The sequence below is a fragment of the Pogona vitticeps genome, chromosome 3 (assembly GCF_051106095.1).
Source record: "Pogona vitticeps strain Pit_001003342236 chromosome 3, PviZW2.1, whole genome shotgun sequence".
Classification (NCBI taxonomy): Eukaryota; Metazoa; Chordata; class Lepidosauria; order Squamata; family Agamidae; genus Pogona; species Pogona vitticeps.
The window spans coordinates 122,213,565-122,229,680 of NC_135785.1; the positions used below are offsets into that span (position 1 = coordinate 122,213,565).

The following is a 16,116-nucleotide window of genomic DNA, read 5'->3' on the forward strand; positions in this document are numbered from 1 at the left end:
AAAGTTTAGGAACTAGTGGACAGCTTGGAAGAAATGAAAAAACACTAATTTTATGTTTTTAAAACAATCCCCCCGCCGCCGCCCACGTTTTAATCCTGCGGAGGTACCTGAAGAAATAGTGAGTGAGCCTGCCAAAACTCTTTTGTAGGAAATAATGGGGAGACTTTTTTGGGACCTGGTTCCAAACCATGCTTGTGGCTTGTCTTGAATCAACTCATTGGAAGTAGATCCTATTTCACTCCTTCCATAAGTAGTAGATATAAGTTCCATTCTCTAGGAATTCTCCAACACAAATGAGATTTCAAGATTAAAGATGTTTAGATACATTAAAAAAACAGTTTCAGTAGAAGTAAGGTAATCTACAAGAGTTAGAAGATCAACAGAGAGAAAGAGCGAGAGGGAGAGCACTTTAAAAAACACAAAATCAAGTTTACTGTGCTACCAGGGTAAATGACCTTCAGTCCAAGATTACAGAAAGATAACTCAGAGCTAAAGACCCTTTCTGGTCCAAGCCTTTTATCACCTACTCAGCTGCTTTGTACTTTGAAGAACTTGGGATATGGTGGGCAAAGTCTTCTCCTCCAGCTGTTCAGCATAACCAATAGAGAGGAGTGCTGGGACTTATAGTCCATCCAACATTATTCAGAGGGTCAATGTTTGCCATCCCTTGCCTAACGAAAGTGAACTGTGAGGAATCGCCAGTTGAATGCCACTTGAATTTTCCTTTGCAACCATTGCAAATACATGGAACCATGCATCAGAACCTTTTCAAGAAGCAAATGATCATTAGCAGTCTCTTCTTTTGTTGAACAAGACCTTTTATTACTACCGTGTTTCCCTGAAAATAAGACAGGGTCTTATATTAATTTTATATTAATGGTGGAGGGCCGGGTTTCTCTTAACTGGGGCTTGTTTTTGGAGTAGGGCTTATATTATGAGCATCCTGAAAAATCATACTAGGGCTTATTTTCAGGTTAGGTCTTGTTTTCAGGGAAATAGGGTATTAGTGGCTTGTGATGCACTGTGCCGATAAAAATCATTGGTGACTTTTCTGAATTGTCTGTCATGATGCTTGTGTATGACACGCCTGGTCATCTCTGTTCACAGTTGTGTGGATGAATTTCAGGTTGTTCGGATTAAGAACAGAATGCTTTTTACAGCTATTTGGTGAACTAATAGTTCATTGCACCCGTGCAGATTTCAGTGGAATCAGTGGCTGAGGTACCTCTCTCCCAACATGGCAGCGACATTCCAGGATCTGGAGCTAGGAGCTTTCTGCTCCAGCAGTTGCTTTGTGGGGAGCCCCAAGGTTCCTTCTTATCCCTGTTTTACTTAATATTTGTATGAATCTGCTGGAGGAAGTCTTACAAATGCATGTTTGGGGTGGGATTGCATTCCGGTGTAAATTACAAGCTTGCAGTACTGCTGGAGGTCCTGGACCAGCCTTGCATATAGGTGACAGCTGCAGCCAATAGAACTTTTGGTCGGCTTTGGTTGGTTTTTGGTGGTTTTTGTGCCATCTTTTTTGCTATTAGGAAATGATCTTGATTTGCTGCTGTCTCATTAGGTAAATTACAATGAAAATACCATATCCTAACATAAATTCTGATGTAAGGGCTAAATGAAGTAAGGTTTTAAAAGTTCTAAGAAGGCAGCAATGTTGGACTCTACCTAAACTTTTATTGGAGGAAGTTCAGTGTTTGAGACCTGTTGCTGAAAGGTTTGATCCCTGACTCCTGCTTTCTGAACCGTTCTTGTGGAAGGATTGGGAACATGGCCAATGGGTAAGGCATTATTTGGTAGATGCGATTTTTTGGGAGGAATGGTAGGAAGGGCCCTACTTGTGCAAGAGTTTAAAGGTTAAAACCAGTCCTTTGAATTAGTCCAGAAGTGAACTGTCAATCACGGCAGCAGTGTTAAAGGAGTGCATATTCACTTGGTTCTACTCACTACCTTCTTAGGAAGTTTGTAGCAGCACTGCTGAAGATGCTGGATGATGTTATATTTAGAGCTTCTGACTGTTTTTTTAAAAAAATATTTTTATTTTTAAAGCTAGGGATAGGGTAAGGAGTCCCGAAGGTAAGGGGAATGTGGGGAAAAAGGGGGGGGAAAGGAGAACATAAAATATACTGTCATCAAATTCTGTTGTTCACGTTACAATATCAAGCCCACTTTTCGCCTTTCTGCAGTTCGATTGCCCTTCCAGATTTCTATTTGCAGTTACTTCTTAGTTTAATTCTATGTTAATCAAGCTGTCTCTACTGATTTAAGCCATTTATATAATAAATCCTATTGTTCAATTATTTTTGTATTGGACAGTCTTTCAACACTTCTGATAGTATATCCATTTGTGCTGCTTCCCAAATCTTCTCTAGGAGCTCCTCTTGCTTCAGTATCTACGATTTCTTCCAACTCTTAGCATAAAAAATTCTGGCTGCAGTGACTTTATGTACAACTAGATGACTTTTTGTCTTTATCTATATTATCTGGTATAATATTCAGTGAAGACAATTCTGGGTTTAGTGGAACATTACAGAGCAATATTTTTTGCAAAAAATCATGTATTGCTATCCAGTAGTGTTTCAGTTCTTTGCAAGTCCACCACATATGATAAAAGCTTCCCTCTTGTGCTTTATACTTCCAACACACATTTGACTCATCTGTATAAATCTTTGACAGTTTTTTTGGAGTCATATACCACCTATAAAACATCTTATATATGTTCTCTTTAAAATTTACCAATTTTGCAAGCTTTATATTATTTTTCCATATTTGCAACCATTGATCAGTATCAATATAATATCCTGTACAGTATATTGTGCCCACCTAATGATACATTCTTTTACAATCTCATCTTGCATTTTAGTTTCAAGCATAGAGCTTCTGACTGTTGATAGGCAGCATATGAAATAGTGGATTCAGTGTAATTCAACGAAACAATTTCTTGGACACTTCTAGTGAGAATTCTGGTTGAATAACAAGTACAGGGCGTGTGCACATGCACGAAATCCCTGTGCATGTTTTTAAGTAAAATAAATACATGCAATGCCACAAAATAATTTCAAGATACCGAAACATATTCCAACTGCTGCAATTTCCAGCAGTTCCTTTTCTGCAGTGTGTTGCTTTTGCCAAACATCTGATGCAAGATACAAAAAAGAAAAAAGGAAAAAAAGAAAGGGAAAAAGAAAAAGAAAAAAGTGAACTATAGCTGCCCAACACACATTGGTTGGCTTCTAATTTTTGCTTGGGTTTTTGCCACAGTATACTTTGAATTGCTGTGTCACAGTTGTTTTGAGAGTGACCTTGTTGAGATGAATGGGAATCACTCATGTGTAGGCAATGTTTGACTTCCCCATAAAAGGAAACTTGCTTTCTTTGGTCCTCAGTAAAGCAAGAGTTGGGTACCCAGTGTGGTATAGTGGATAGGAGTCTGGAGATGAGGGTTCATGTCCTCAGTTGGCCATGGAAACTCTCTGAAAAAGAGTAAATATCTCAAATATCTCACTTGAAAGCCTTATTAGGGTCATTATAAGTAGTTTCCAACTTGAAAAATAAAGCAACAGAAGGCTGGAGTTGTAGAACTCAAATCTCTGAAGCAACATTGTTGCTAATAATGTCTGTAAGTCAATTCTTTTAAGTATAAAAATAATTGTGCATTCTGGTAATAGACTTTTGAAGCAAGTTAGCCTAAGACTGCTCCACAGTAGCGAACCCAATCACGTGGCAACATTGTTCCATGCACTCATAATATTTGAGGTTGTCGCAAAACTCATTGTCAGCACACTATGAAAATTTGCAGCATACTAAGAATAATCCAGACTTTGAAAATTATTTCTTTAGACTGCAACATTAAGAAAGCCTGACTGGCATGACTGCTGGAGTGATTCTGGGAGTTGTAACTTCTTCCCAAGCTCTGGCAAAGTTGGACATTTGAATACTTCACAGGGGAGGGAGACGCTTATTCATTAAGACATCAACTTTACTGTAAGAAACATCAGTGGTAGATTTGGCACTTAAGCAGACTTGAAAAACAAATAAATTAACAATTATGAAACATCATAAATGTACTTTTATGATGATGATGATGATTTTGGAACTGCAGAGTGAAAAGGACTCTGAATCATCAAGTCCAGCACCAACCTCTGGCTCTGCAGCCATTATAATTAAAATAGCATAATCTAACCATGTTAAGCTAGGTTTCTATAAATGTAAAAGGTTCATTGAACAGTTGTCTTGAACAGTTACAAAACTGAGAGAAATTTATTTATTTATTTGATTTGATTTATACCCCGCCTATCTGGACCAGCGGACCACTCTAGGCGGCTTCCAATATAAAATCAGACAATAAAAACACAAACAAATACATAATAATGCAACAACAACTACAACAAAATAAAGAATAAGGAAAAGTAAGAGAGAAAAAATCAAGAATTGTCTGGAGGGAAGGCCTGAATGAACAACCATGTTTTTAATTGGGTTTTAAAGATGCCCAGCGTAGGGGCCGCGCGAATCTCCGGAGCGAGATTGTTCCAGAGGCGAGGAACCACCGCCGAGAAGGCCCAGTTTTGCGTCTTCTCCTTCTGGGCCTCTCTTGGCGTCAGGCTGCTCAGCCTCACCTCCTGACTCGTGCGGGTGATCCAGGTAGACCTTGGTGGAAGCAGGCGTTCCGCCAAATATCGAGGTCCTAAACCATTTAGGGCCTTGTAAGTAAGCATTAAAACTTTGAAGTTGACGTGGAAACAGATGGGCAGCCAGTGCAATGCGGCCAGCGTTGGAGAAATGTGTTGGTATTTCCTCGCTCCGGTGAGGAGCCTGGCCGCCACATTCTGCACCACCTGAAGTTTCCGCATCAGTCTCAAAGGCAACCCCACGTAGAGCACGTTACAGTGGTCTAATCTTGAGATTGTGAGCACATGCACCAAGGTAGTGAGCGCCCCCGTGTCGAGGTAGGGTCGCAGCCGGGCAATCCGCCAAAGATAGAAAAAGGCGGTACGGACTACCGACGCCACCTGCGTTTCCATGGTGAGAGCCGGGTCCAAAAGTATGCCCAGGCTGCAGACCCCACTCTTCGCGGCCAAGGTGACCCCCCCCAAATGTGAGAGAGTCACCCAAGCCACCTAACACAGGGACACCCACCCTCAGAACTTCCGTCTTATCCGGGTTCAGCCTCAGCCCATTCTCCTGCATCCATTGCAGTACGGCCCCCAGGCAGTGCTGAAGGGACAGGACAGCATTACCTGCAGTTGGTGAAAAGGAGATGTAGAGCTGGGTGTCATCAGCATATTGATGACACAAAACCCCACATCCCCTGATGACCCCACCCAGCGGCCTCATATAGATGTTAAACAGCATTGGGGAGATGATCGACCCCTGTGGAACCCCACAATTGAGACACTCTCCCCAAGCTGTACTCTCTGGGGACGGTCCCCCAAGAAGGAACGGAGCCAGGCGAGTGCCGAGCCACCAATTCCCAATTCAGAGAGCCTTCCCAGGAGGATACCGTGGTCGACGGTATCAAAGGCCGCTGAGATGTCGAGGAGGACCAGCAGAGACATTTTGCCCCTGTTGGCCTCCCTCAACAGGTTATCGTACAGGGCGACCAATGCCATCTCTGTACCGTGGCACGGCCTGAAGCCCGACTGAAACGGATCCAGGGCATCTGTGTCATCCAAGTGGGCCTGAAGCTGATCAGCCACCACCCTCTCGACCACTTTGCTCATGAAAGAAACATTGGCGACGGGCCTATAATTGCCAATTTCGTCTGCCGCCAAACTAGGTTTCTTTCTTATGGGCCTAATGAGTGTCTCCATTACAGTGGCCCATTCAGTTGTTATCGGCCTGGCTGCTTTGATTAGCCAGGCCGGGCAAGGGTCAAAAGAGGAGGCGGTGGCTCGACAGCGATCAAGGACCCTGGCCACAGAATCAGGCATTACAGGCTGAAAGGAGTCAAAAGTCACCGGGCAAGACAGAGCGCTGAACATCTCTGCTCGACTCACTGTATTTAAAAAAGGAGAGAGCTCCCGGTGGATGGCCTCCACTTCAGATTTAAAGAAGGCTGCAAACTGGTCAGGTGAAAAACTAGGGGGAGGCCTATCACCTGAACCAGTTCCGGATAGGTCGCATGCTATACGGAATAACTCCGCCTGCTGGTTGGACGCTTTGCTTATCCGGTTAGCAAAGAATGATCTACATGCAGCCTTTACCTTAGTCAGGTAAAGGTTAGTTGCGACCCTAACAGCTATCCAAACAAATTGTTGTTGTTTAGTCATTTAGTCGTGTCTGACTCTTTGTGACCCTATGGACCAAAGCACACCAGGCCCTCCTGTCATCCACTGCCTCCCGGAGTTGGGTCAAATTCATGCTGGTAGCTTCGATGACACTGTCCAGCCATTTCGTCCTCTGTTGTCCCCTTCTCCTCTTGCCTTCACACTTTCCCAACATCAGGGTCTTTTCCAGGGAGTCTTCTCTTCTCATGAGATGGCCAAAGTACTGGAGCCTCATCTTTAGGATCTGTCGTTCCAGTGAGCACTCAGGCTTGATTTCCTTTAGAATGGATAGGTTTGTTTTCCTTGCAGTCCAGGGGACCCTTAAGAGTCTCCTCCAGCACCACAATTTAAAAGCATCAGTTCTTCGGCGGTGAGCTTTCTTTATGGTCCAGATCTCGCTTCCATACATCACGACAGGAAAAACCATAGCTTTGACTATGCGGACTTTTCTCAGCAAGGTGATGTCCCTGCTTTTTAAGATGCTGTCGAGAGAAATTAAAACAAGTAAAGTAGAACCCCTTCCAACTCCATGATTCTGGTATTATAAGACAAAACACAGTTTTTGAAGGCATCTGTGCTTAAGCAGTCAGCCAATTCTTCAAGACTTGTTAGGATCATGGCTTCATTAAATGTTTGACGACATCAATCAATGAAAAGAAATGTCATCCCTAAACTAATCAAAGAATGGTAGCTGCACCTTTTTAGCCAAGATGTGTTTGTATAAGCAGCAGAGGGACGTGGTGGCACTGCGGGCTAAACCACAGAAGCCTGTGCTGCAGGGTCAGAAGACCAAGCAGTCGTAAGATTGAATCCACGCAATGGAGTGAGCGCCCGTCGCTTGTCCCAGCTCCCGCCAACCTAGCGGTTCGAAAGCATGCAAATGCAAGTAGATAAATAGGGACCACTTCGGTGGGAAGGTAACAGCGTTCCGTGTCTAAGTCGCACTGGCCATGTGACCACGGAAGATTATCTTCGGACAAAACGCTGGCTCTATGGCTTGGAAATGGGGATGAGCACCGCCCCCTAGAGTCGAACACGACTGGACAAAAATTGTCAAGGGGAACCTTTACCTTTACCTTTTCAATACCAAAATGCAAAATGCGTGTTTACTTGTTCCATATTGAGCATAGCATCTTTCTGTTTTATGGTTTATGCATTTTAAAATGGTCACAAATAGAACAATAGACAGTTGTTTCAATTGCTATATTAATATAATCTAGCACTTTGATGGTAATGATGATGATGAAATTACAACTAGCCAGCATTTCGCATACCAACAAATACAGAATGTATGTGCAGTTCAATGGGATATGGAACCATGGGCATATTTGTATAGAAAGTTCTGGTGTGACAATAACTTTATTTTATCTCCGTACAGTTGATGGGCTGTCATGTGTCTCTTATTAACGTGCAGCTCTAGCATCCTTTGTGTCTAGGTATTGTTAGTTATGTTGCACTAGCCAGGAAGCACAGCAGATCAGAGTAACAAATATGAAGACATATCCAAGGAATACATAATCTAAAATTCATCCAAAAAAGGAGGTGGCAATTATGGGAACCATTCAGTTTGTTTTAATAGAATATATGATCACAGGAGCTTTATGAAGTAATCCATAAATTGATAGGATGAAATTGGGATTTTTTTTAAAAAAAACTGGCAAGACAAGCAGCATTATGTAGATGTTGTAGGTTTTGGACAGCATGATTTCAACAGTATATTCTGAAAATACATATTGCAAGACATGGTAGGGAACGATAGGGTATTAGAAAGGAATATGTGTATTAATACTTCTTTTGATAGATAAGGATATTGCACAGAAAAATATATTCTTTTTGTCTGAGTACCATATTCATGGTGTTCCAGAATTTACGGGAATCAAGTTGGGGTGGGACCAACAGGCTCAATCTGTTTGTTAATCCTAACAAAAATAAATCCACTGAACCAATGGGACTTTGGTAAGTCAGTACTTGTGTAAGTTTCATTGATTCTATGGCTATTATATTTTTGGAACTAATAAGTAGCTTCATACACATGTATTAGATGTGCTTACAGATACTTATTTCCTATTTTTAACAGGTTTCTTCTTCTTTTTCCTTAAACCCCCAAACTGCTTTTCCCAGCTCCAGTTTAGAAAGGTACCTTATATTAGTCTGTCTCCAAGCTTCTAAATGAGTCTGGGTTATTTTGCAGCACAGTGGAGTAACTCACCTAGGTTCCATAAGCTGATGCTTTGTTTAGTATTGAAGCAGGTCACTGGCAAAAATAAAATAAAATAAAATAAAAGCAGCCAGTAAAATGGGTGGTGCTCAGGAAATCCTGTGACAAAATGGACTAAGTAAGTAAATAAAGCAAATTTATTTCTGTATAGCTGTAGCCATTACAAAAAAGTTTGAATAGGATAAAATATCAAATATAGTATATGAATAAAACCATCTAAAAACAACATTGTCATGAGAAACAGTTCAATCCTTAGTTAAAACATGATCATTATAACTACAAAACTTCTTTCTTAAAACCATTGCTCTAAAAGCAAAGCCGACTGCCTTTTCAGAAATGTATGGCACCTTATCCCCCAATAGAAAATTTATCAAATATGTACCAGATCTATCAAATGTGAGACCTAACTCTTGGAACAAAGCTACTCTCTGATCTTCATAGGTTGGACAGTCAAATAAATGTGGGTTAGATCTTCAACTGCATTAGTTCCACACGGGCAAACTTTCCCCCAAAGGAAATATGTTAGTAATATCCTTCAACCACTGCAGAACTCATAGATTGGCAACATAATGATGTAAAAGCGTTTCTCCATTTAATATGTGATATACAGTGGTGCCCTGCATGGCGAGGTTAATCCGTTCCGGATTAACCTTCGCTATGGGGAAACATCGCTTAAACGGAACGGAAAAGCCCATTGAACTTTGTTTAATGCATTCCAAATGGGCCCAAAACTCACCATTCTGCGATATTTCCCCATGTTCCGGCGGTCATTTTGGGTGTTCCAGCGGCCATTTTGGGTGTTCGGTGGCCATTTTGGGTGTTCCGGCAGCCATATTGGAACCACCGAACAGCTGTTCCCCATCGCAATGCGATAAAACATTGGTATGCGATCGCATTAGCGATCGAAAAACCTGCATCGCTATGCGGATTCATCGTTAAACGGTGCGCTCGTTATGCGAGGCACCACTGTATTAGTTAAATACTGTGGGTGAGGTGTTTGAATAAGTAACTTATCATATCAGGGTGCACATTTTGACAGGCAGGTAGAAATACGGTCAGCTCGAAAGTCATATTTTAAAATATGGGACTTCAAGTATCATGGTGCCATTTCTAAATTAAAAACATTTAAAAGATCATGAGAAAGACCATACATATTGGTAATTTGTAAAATTTACTGATTCCAAGATAAAATTGTGGTATTGTTAAAATGTAGCATCTCTTGAAAAGCAGCCAGTACTAGATCCGATGCAATCCCCTTTTTCAATTTCAGCCAGAATTTAATAGCATGGGTGTGTACTATAGCCTTCACAGTGCGAAGGGCTGCTTTCAACTGGAGAATACAGGTCTCAGTTCCTTTAGGAAGGCCTAGGATAGCTTGCAGATATTTATTCTGGGTTGTTTCTAGGTACATTTTCTGGGTGGACCCCCATATTTCAACACTCTAGCATATCTGTGATATAACTTTGGCCTCGTAGATTTTAAGAGCAGGTGGGAACTGCCTGCCACATCTGCCCCAACAGAACCTTAATAGATGGTGGCAATTTTATTGGTATTCTCTAGGTGGTTTTTCCAGGAGCCAGTTGAGGAGAAATTTAGTCCTAAATACTTAAAGGACTTCACTTGTTCTGTAGGGTGGCCATCAATCTGCCATACGTGATTTGTAAACCTGTTGGCAAATACTAGTATTTTAGTTTTTCCATAATTAATTTTCAGTTTTTCTTGTGTTGCTAGTTGATTAAAAGCTTTCAGCAGCCTCCTTAGTCCTTGTTGTGTTTGTGATAATAAAATAGTGTCATCAGCATACATAAGTACTGTTAATTTTCTAGATCCCAGTTTGGGAGGTAAATAGTTATCATTGTTACTCAACTCAGTAATTAATGAGTTGACGTAAATATTAAACAGAGCTGGAACTAACAAACATCCTTGACGGACACCTAGTGTAGTTGGTATTATACCTGATAACAAACCTGAGTGATCCATCCAGACCTGAATCTTAGTGTCGGAATGGAGCTCTTGGATCAACATCAACAGTCTTTTATCCATAGAGGTTTTGCTTAATTTACTCCAGAAACGATCTCGGTATATAGAATAAAAAGTAGCTGTGAAATCAATATATTCTACATATAGACGCTTATGTTTTAGTTTTACATACTTATACACTAAGTGAGACAAAACAGTGATCTATTTTTTTAATGATTTATTTTTAACATAGGGTAACATAGGGTAATCCTTCATGGATTGCTGCCTTGTCGTGGTGAAGGGGCTTGAGTAACTCAAAGAAGCTATGGGCTATGCCGTGCAGGGACACCCAAGACGGACAGGACATAGTGGAGAGTTCTGACTAAACGCAATCCACCTGGAGTAAGAAATGGCAATTCCACTCCAGTATATTTGCCAAGAAAGCGCCATGATCAGAAACAAAAGGCTTAAAGATATGACGCTGGAAGATGGGCCCCTCAGGTCGAAGGCGTCCAACATGCTACTGAGGAAGAGTGGAGGACAAGTACAAGTAGCTCCAGAGCTGATGAAGTGGATGGGCCAAAGCCGAAAGGACGCTCAGCTGTGGACGTGCCTGGAAGTGAAAGGAAAGTCCAATGCTGCAAAGAAAAATACTGCATAGGAACCTGGAATGTAAGATCTATGAACCTTGGGAAGCTGGAGGTGGTCAAACAGGAGATGGCAAGAATAAACATCGACATCCTGGGCGTCAGTGAACTAAAATGGACAGGAATGGGCGAATTCAGCTCAGGGATGATTATCATATCTACTATTGTGGGTAAGAATCCCGTAGAAGGAATGGAGTAGCCTTCATAGTCAACAAGAGTGGGAAAAGCGGTAATGGGATACAATCTCAAAAATGATAGAATGATGTCAAAACGAATCCAAGGCAGACCTTTCAACATCACAATAATCCAAGTTTATGCACCAACCACCATTGCTGAGGAGACTGAAATTGAACAATTTTATGAAGATTTACAACACCTTCTAGAACTGACACCAAAGAAAGATATTCTTCCCATTCTAGGGGACTGGAATGCTAAAGTAGGGAGTCAAGAGATAAAAGGAACAACAGGGAAGTTTGGCCTTGGAGTTCAGAACGAAGCAGGGCAAAGACTAATAGAGTTTTGTCAAGAGAACAAGCTGGTCATCACAAACACTCTTTTCCAACAACACAAGAGGCGACTCTATACATGGAAATCACCAGATGGGCAATATCGAAATCAGATAGATTATATTCTTTGCAGCCAAAGATGGAGAAGCTCTATACAGTCAGCAAAAACAAGACCTGGAGCTGACTGCGGCTCTCATCATCAGCTTCTCATAGCAAAATTCAAGGTTAAAAGTAGGAAAAACCACTGGGCTACTCAGGTATAATCTAAACCAAATCCCTTATGAATACACAGTGGAAGTGAAGAACAGATTTAAGGAACTCGATTTGGTGAACAGTGCCTGAAGAACTTTGGATAGAGGCTCATGACATTGTACAAGAGGCAGCAACAAAAACCATCCCAAAGAAAAGCAAATGCAAGAAAGCAAAGTGGCTGTCCAACGAGGCCTTATAAATAACAGAGAGGAGAAGGGAAACAAAATGCAAGGGAGATTGGGAAAGCTACAGAAAACTGAATGCAGACTTCCAAAGAATAGCAAGGAGAGAGGAGGGCCTTCTTAAATGAACAATGCAAAGAAATAGAGGAAAATAACAGAAAAGGAAAAACCAGAGATCTGTTCAGGAAAATTGGAGATATTAGAGGAACATTCTGTGCAAAGATGAACATGATAAAGGACAAAAATGTGAGGGAACTAACAGAAGCAGAAGACATCAAGAAGAGATGGCAAGAATACACAGAGGAAATATATCAGATAGATTTGGATATCCCGTACAACCCAGACAATGTAGTTGCTGACCTTGAGCCCGGCATCCTGGAGAGTGAAGTCAAGTGGGCCTTAGAAAGCTTGGCTAACAACAAGGCCAGTGGAGGTGATGGCATTCCAGTGGAACTATTTAAAATCTTAAAAGATGATGCTGTTAAGGTGCTACACTCAATATGCCAGCAAGTTTGGAAAACTCAACAGTGGCCAGAGGATTGGAAAAGATCAGTCTACATCCCAATCCCAAAGAAAGGCAGTGCCAAAGAATGCTCCAACTACCGTACAATTGCACTCATTTCACACGTTAGCAAGGTTATGCTCAAAATCCTACAGGGTAAGCTTCAGCAGTATGTGGACCGAGAACTCTCAGAAGTACAAGCTGGATTCCAAAGGGGCAGAGGAACTAGAGACCAAATTGCTAACATGTGCTGGATTATGGAGAAAGCCAGAGAGTTCCAGAAAAATATCTACTTCTGCTTCATTGACTATGCAAAAGCCTTTGACTGTGTGGACCACAGCAAACTATAGCAGGTCCTTAAAGAAATGGGAGTGCCTGACCACCTTGACTATCTCCTGAGAAACCTGTATGTGGGACAGGAAGCAACAGTTAGAACTGGATATGGAACAACTGATTGGTTCAAAATTGGGAAAGTTGTTCGACAAGGCTGTATATTGTCCCCGGATTATTTAACTTATTTGCAGAATACATTATGTGGAAGGCTGGACTGGAGGAATCCCAAACCGGGATTAAGATTGCCGGAAGAAATACAGTATCAACAACCTCCGATATGCCGATGATACCACTCTGATGGCAGAAAGTGAGGAATTAAAGAACCTTGTAATGAGGGTGAAAGAGGAGAGTGCAAAAAATGGCCTGAAACTCAACATCAAAAACTCAACATCACCTCCTGGGAAATAGAAGGGGAAGATATGGAGGCAGTGACAGATTTTACTTTCTTGGGCTCCATGATCACTGCAGATGGTGGCAGCAGCCACGAAATTAAAAGACGCCTGCTTCTTGGGAGGAAAGCGATGACAAACCTTGACATCATCTTAAAAAGCAGAGACATCACCTTGCCAACAAAAGTCAGAATAGTCAAAGCTATGGTTTTTCCTGTAGTGATGTATGGAAGTGAGAGCTGGACCATAAAGAAAGCTGACCGCCGAAGAATTGATACCTTTGAATTGTGGTGCTGGAGGAGGCTCTTGAGAGTCCCCTGGACTGCAAGGAGAACAAACCTATCAAGTCTAATGGAAATCAACCCTGAGTGCTCACTGGAAGGACAGATCCTGAAGCTGAGGCTCCAGTACTTTGGCCATCTCATGAGAAGAGAAGACTCCCTAGAAAAGACCCTGATGTTAGGAAAGTGTGAAGGCAAGAGGAGAAGGGGACAACAGAGGACGAGATGGCTGGACAGTGTCTGCGAAGCAACCAACATGAAATTGACACAACTCCAGGAGGCAGTGGAATGTAGGAGGGCCTGGCGTGCTCTGGTCCATAGGGTCACGAAGAGTCGAACACGACTAAACGACTAAACAACGAACAGAAAAGAAAAAGGGATTGAGGTTAAGGGGAAGAGGAGAAACAATGACGTACTAACATCCATTCTATATTGCCATATCAGAATTCCAAATTGCTCTTTTTACTATTTTCTGCCTTCCAGATTTAAGTTCTCATTTTAATGCATGCTCTTCAAATGATGTCTGATGACTCAAACCATTTGTAGAATAAGGCCCATCTTTCAGTTGCCTTTTGTAGAGGACACTCCTTCATCACTTCTGATAAAATATCCATTTCTGCTGTTTCCCATATCTTCTCTATAAGATCTTCTTGTTTTGGTACCATCGGACTTTTCCAGTTTTTAGCATAAAGAATTCTGCAGTGACTATGTATATAACTATATACTTCTTTGCCTTATCTATGTTATCAGGTATCATAATAAAAACAGTTCTGGGATTAATGGAATCTTACAAAGCAATATTTGTTGCAGCACAGCATGCAGTCTTTTCCGATACTGTTTCGCTACTCTACACGACCACCACGTATGATAATAGCTTCCCATATGTGCTTCACATTTCCAACAGACATGTTGAGTGATTACATTGAAAGCCTGCCTGCTCTTCTGCAATCATCTCACTAGACTCAAGCCAAGAATTTAATTTTTTTGTCAGATATTTAGTATATATTTTTGATGAGATATCCAGCAAATTAATAGGGCGAAAGTTGGCTGGATTGCTTGGTTCACCTTTTTTGTATATAAGGGCCACTATACTGATGTTCCATTGTGGGGGAAAACAATCACTCTCATTAATTTCTGTATATAAAGCTGAAAGGATAGAAGCTCACCAGTTTGGTGCTGCTTTGTAGACTTCACCCACAGTTCCGTCCTTACCAGGTGCCTTCTTGTTCTTTAGAGTAGCAATTATTTCACAGGGGGTGACAGGGTCACTGGGGGTGACTGGGTCCCATAGTGGCAAATCCTTTCCCACCTCAACAGTATTTTTAGTGTGGGGTTTGTTGATTAATTTCCTAAAATGGGCCTTCCATACACATGCAGGTATTTTGGGTTCAGTCAGCAAATGGCTATTGGTACTCGATTTGTTAATAAGTTTCCAAAATTGCTGAGAGTCTTTGTTTTGGGCTGCCATTAGTAGTTATTTCCATTGTGAGTACTTTTTCTGCTTTAGAAGATTCTTATAATTACTTTGCAATTTGCAGTAATTAAAGATTAATCTGGGAACTTGTGTTTTATGAGCTATTCTTGCAGCTGTTTGTAATTTAGATTTGACCAGTTTACATTCCCTGTCAAACCACTCAAAGCAAATGGATTTCTGTAAGCATGTTATTTTCTTGGGAAACAGAGGCTCTAATATCTGTAGCACTTCAGGGAACTGTATAACTAGGGTCTTTATGTTCTGATTTATAAGTAAATTTACAATGTAGCTGAGGACCTTTTTTATCATAAAGTATTCCCAGCAATTGGTGTTCTATTTGAGCTGACCATCTAATTCCTTTGAGAAGATTAAAGCTAATGATATTCTTAGTGTTCTCTTCCTGTGGTGGGCAAACCTTATAAGCCACCAATATAGATAGATAGATAGGAAAATGGTCACTTTCTGGTTGACAGATTACTTCAAAATCATTTATATAAGTGATCAGTTCAGAGGAGATCACTATGTAATCAACAACACTTCCTCCCCAACCAGCAAAGAAAGTTATATTACCCAGTTTATCATTAGGGTGATTTTTGTTAAGGATGTAGAGATTGTATTTCATAATTACCGTATTTTTCTGTATAATACACCCCATGTATAAGATCCCCCCACTTTTCTAACCTAAAATTTCTTTCTTTGCAAGTAAGTAGAGGGGGAAAGCGATACCTGCTTTCCCCTCCACATTCTTTGCAAAAAGGTGCTTTCCCCCTCCATGTTTTCCAAAGAAAATGGAGGGGGAAAGCGATTCCTGCTTTCTCCCTACACTTTCATTGCAAAAAGCAGCTTTCCCCTCCATGTTTTGCAAAGAAGATCTTGTATAAACTGGGATTTGATGGATACAGACCTGGCGTTCAACAGCACCACCTTCAGATTGGAGGGCCAGCTGGTCTGTCTACCTCGATTTTGGCAGCTTGTCACAGTGCCAGAACAGTGAACAGCCTTCAAACATCTGTTCACTGTTCTTCTAACACAAATAGGCACTGTGCCAGCGCCATATCTCCCTCTACCCATTATCACACCGATATTGGAGCCCTCGCTGGGGAA

At 41.3% G+C, this 16,116-nt stretch overlaps 1 protein-coding gene across 4 annotated transcripts in view; it reads left to right on the forward strand.

The window, feature by feature from the left end:
- The window catches only part of TSC22D1 (TSC22 domain family member 1), a 105,973-nt gene that overhangs the window by 28,655 nt on the left and 61,202 nt on the right, over positions 1 to 16,116 (forward strand). The gene's annotated exons all lie outside the window — the stretch shown is intronic.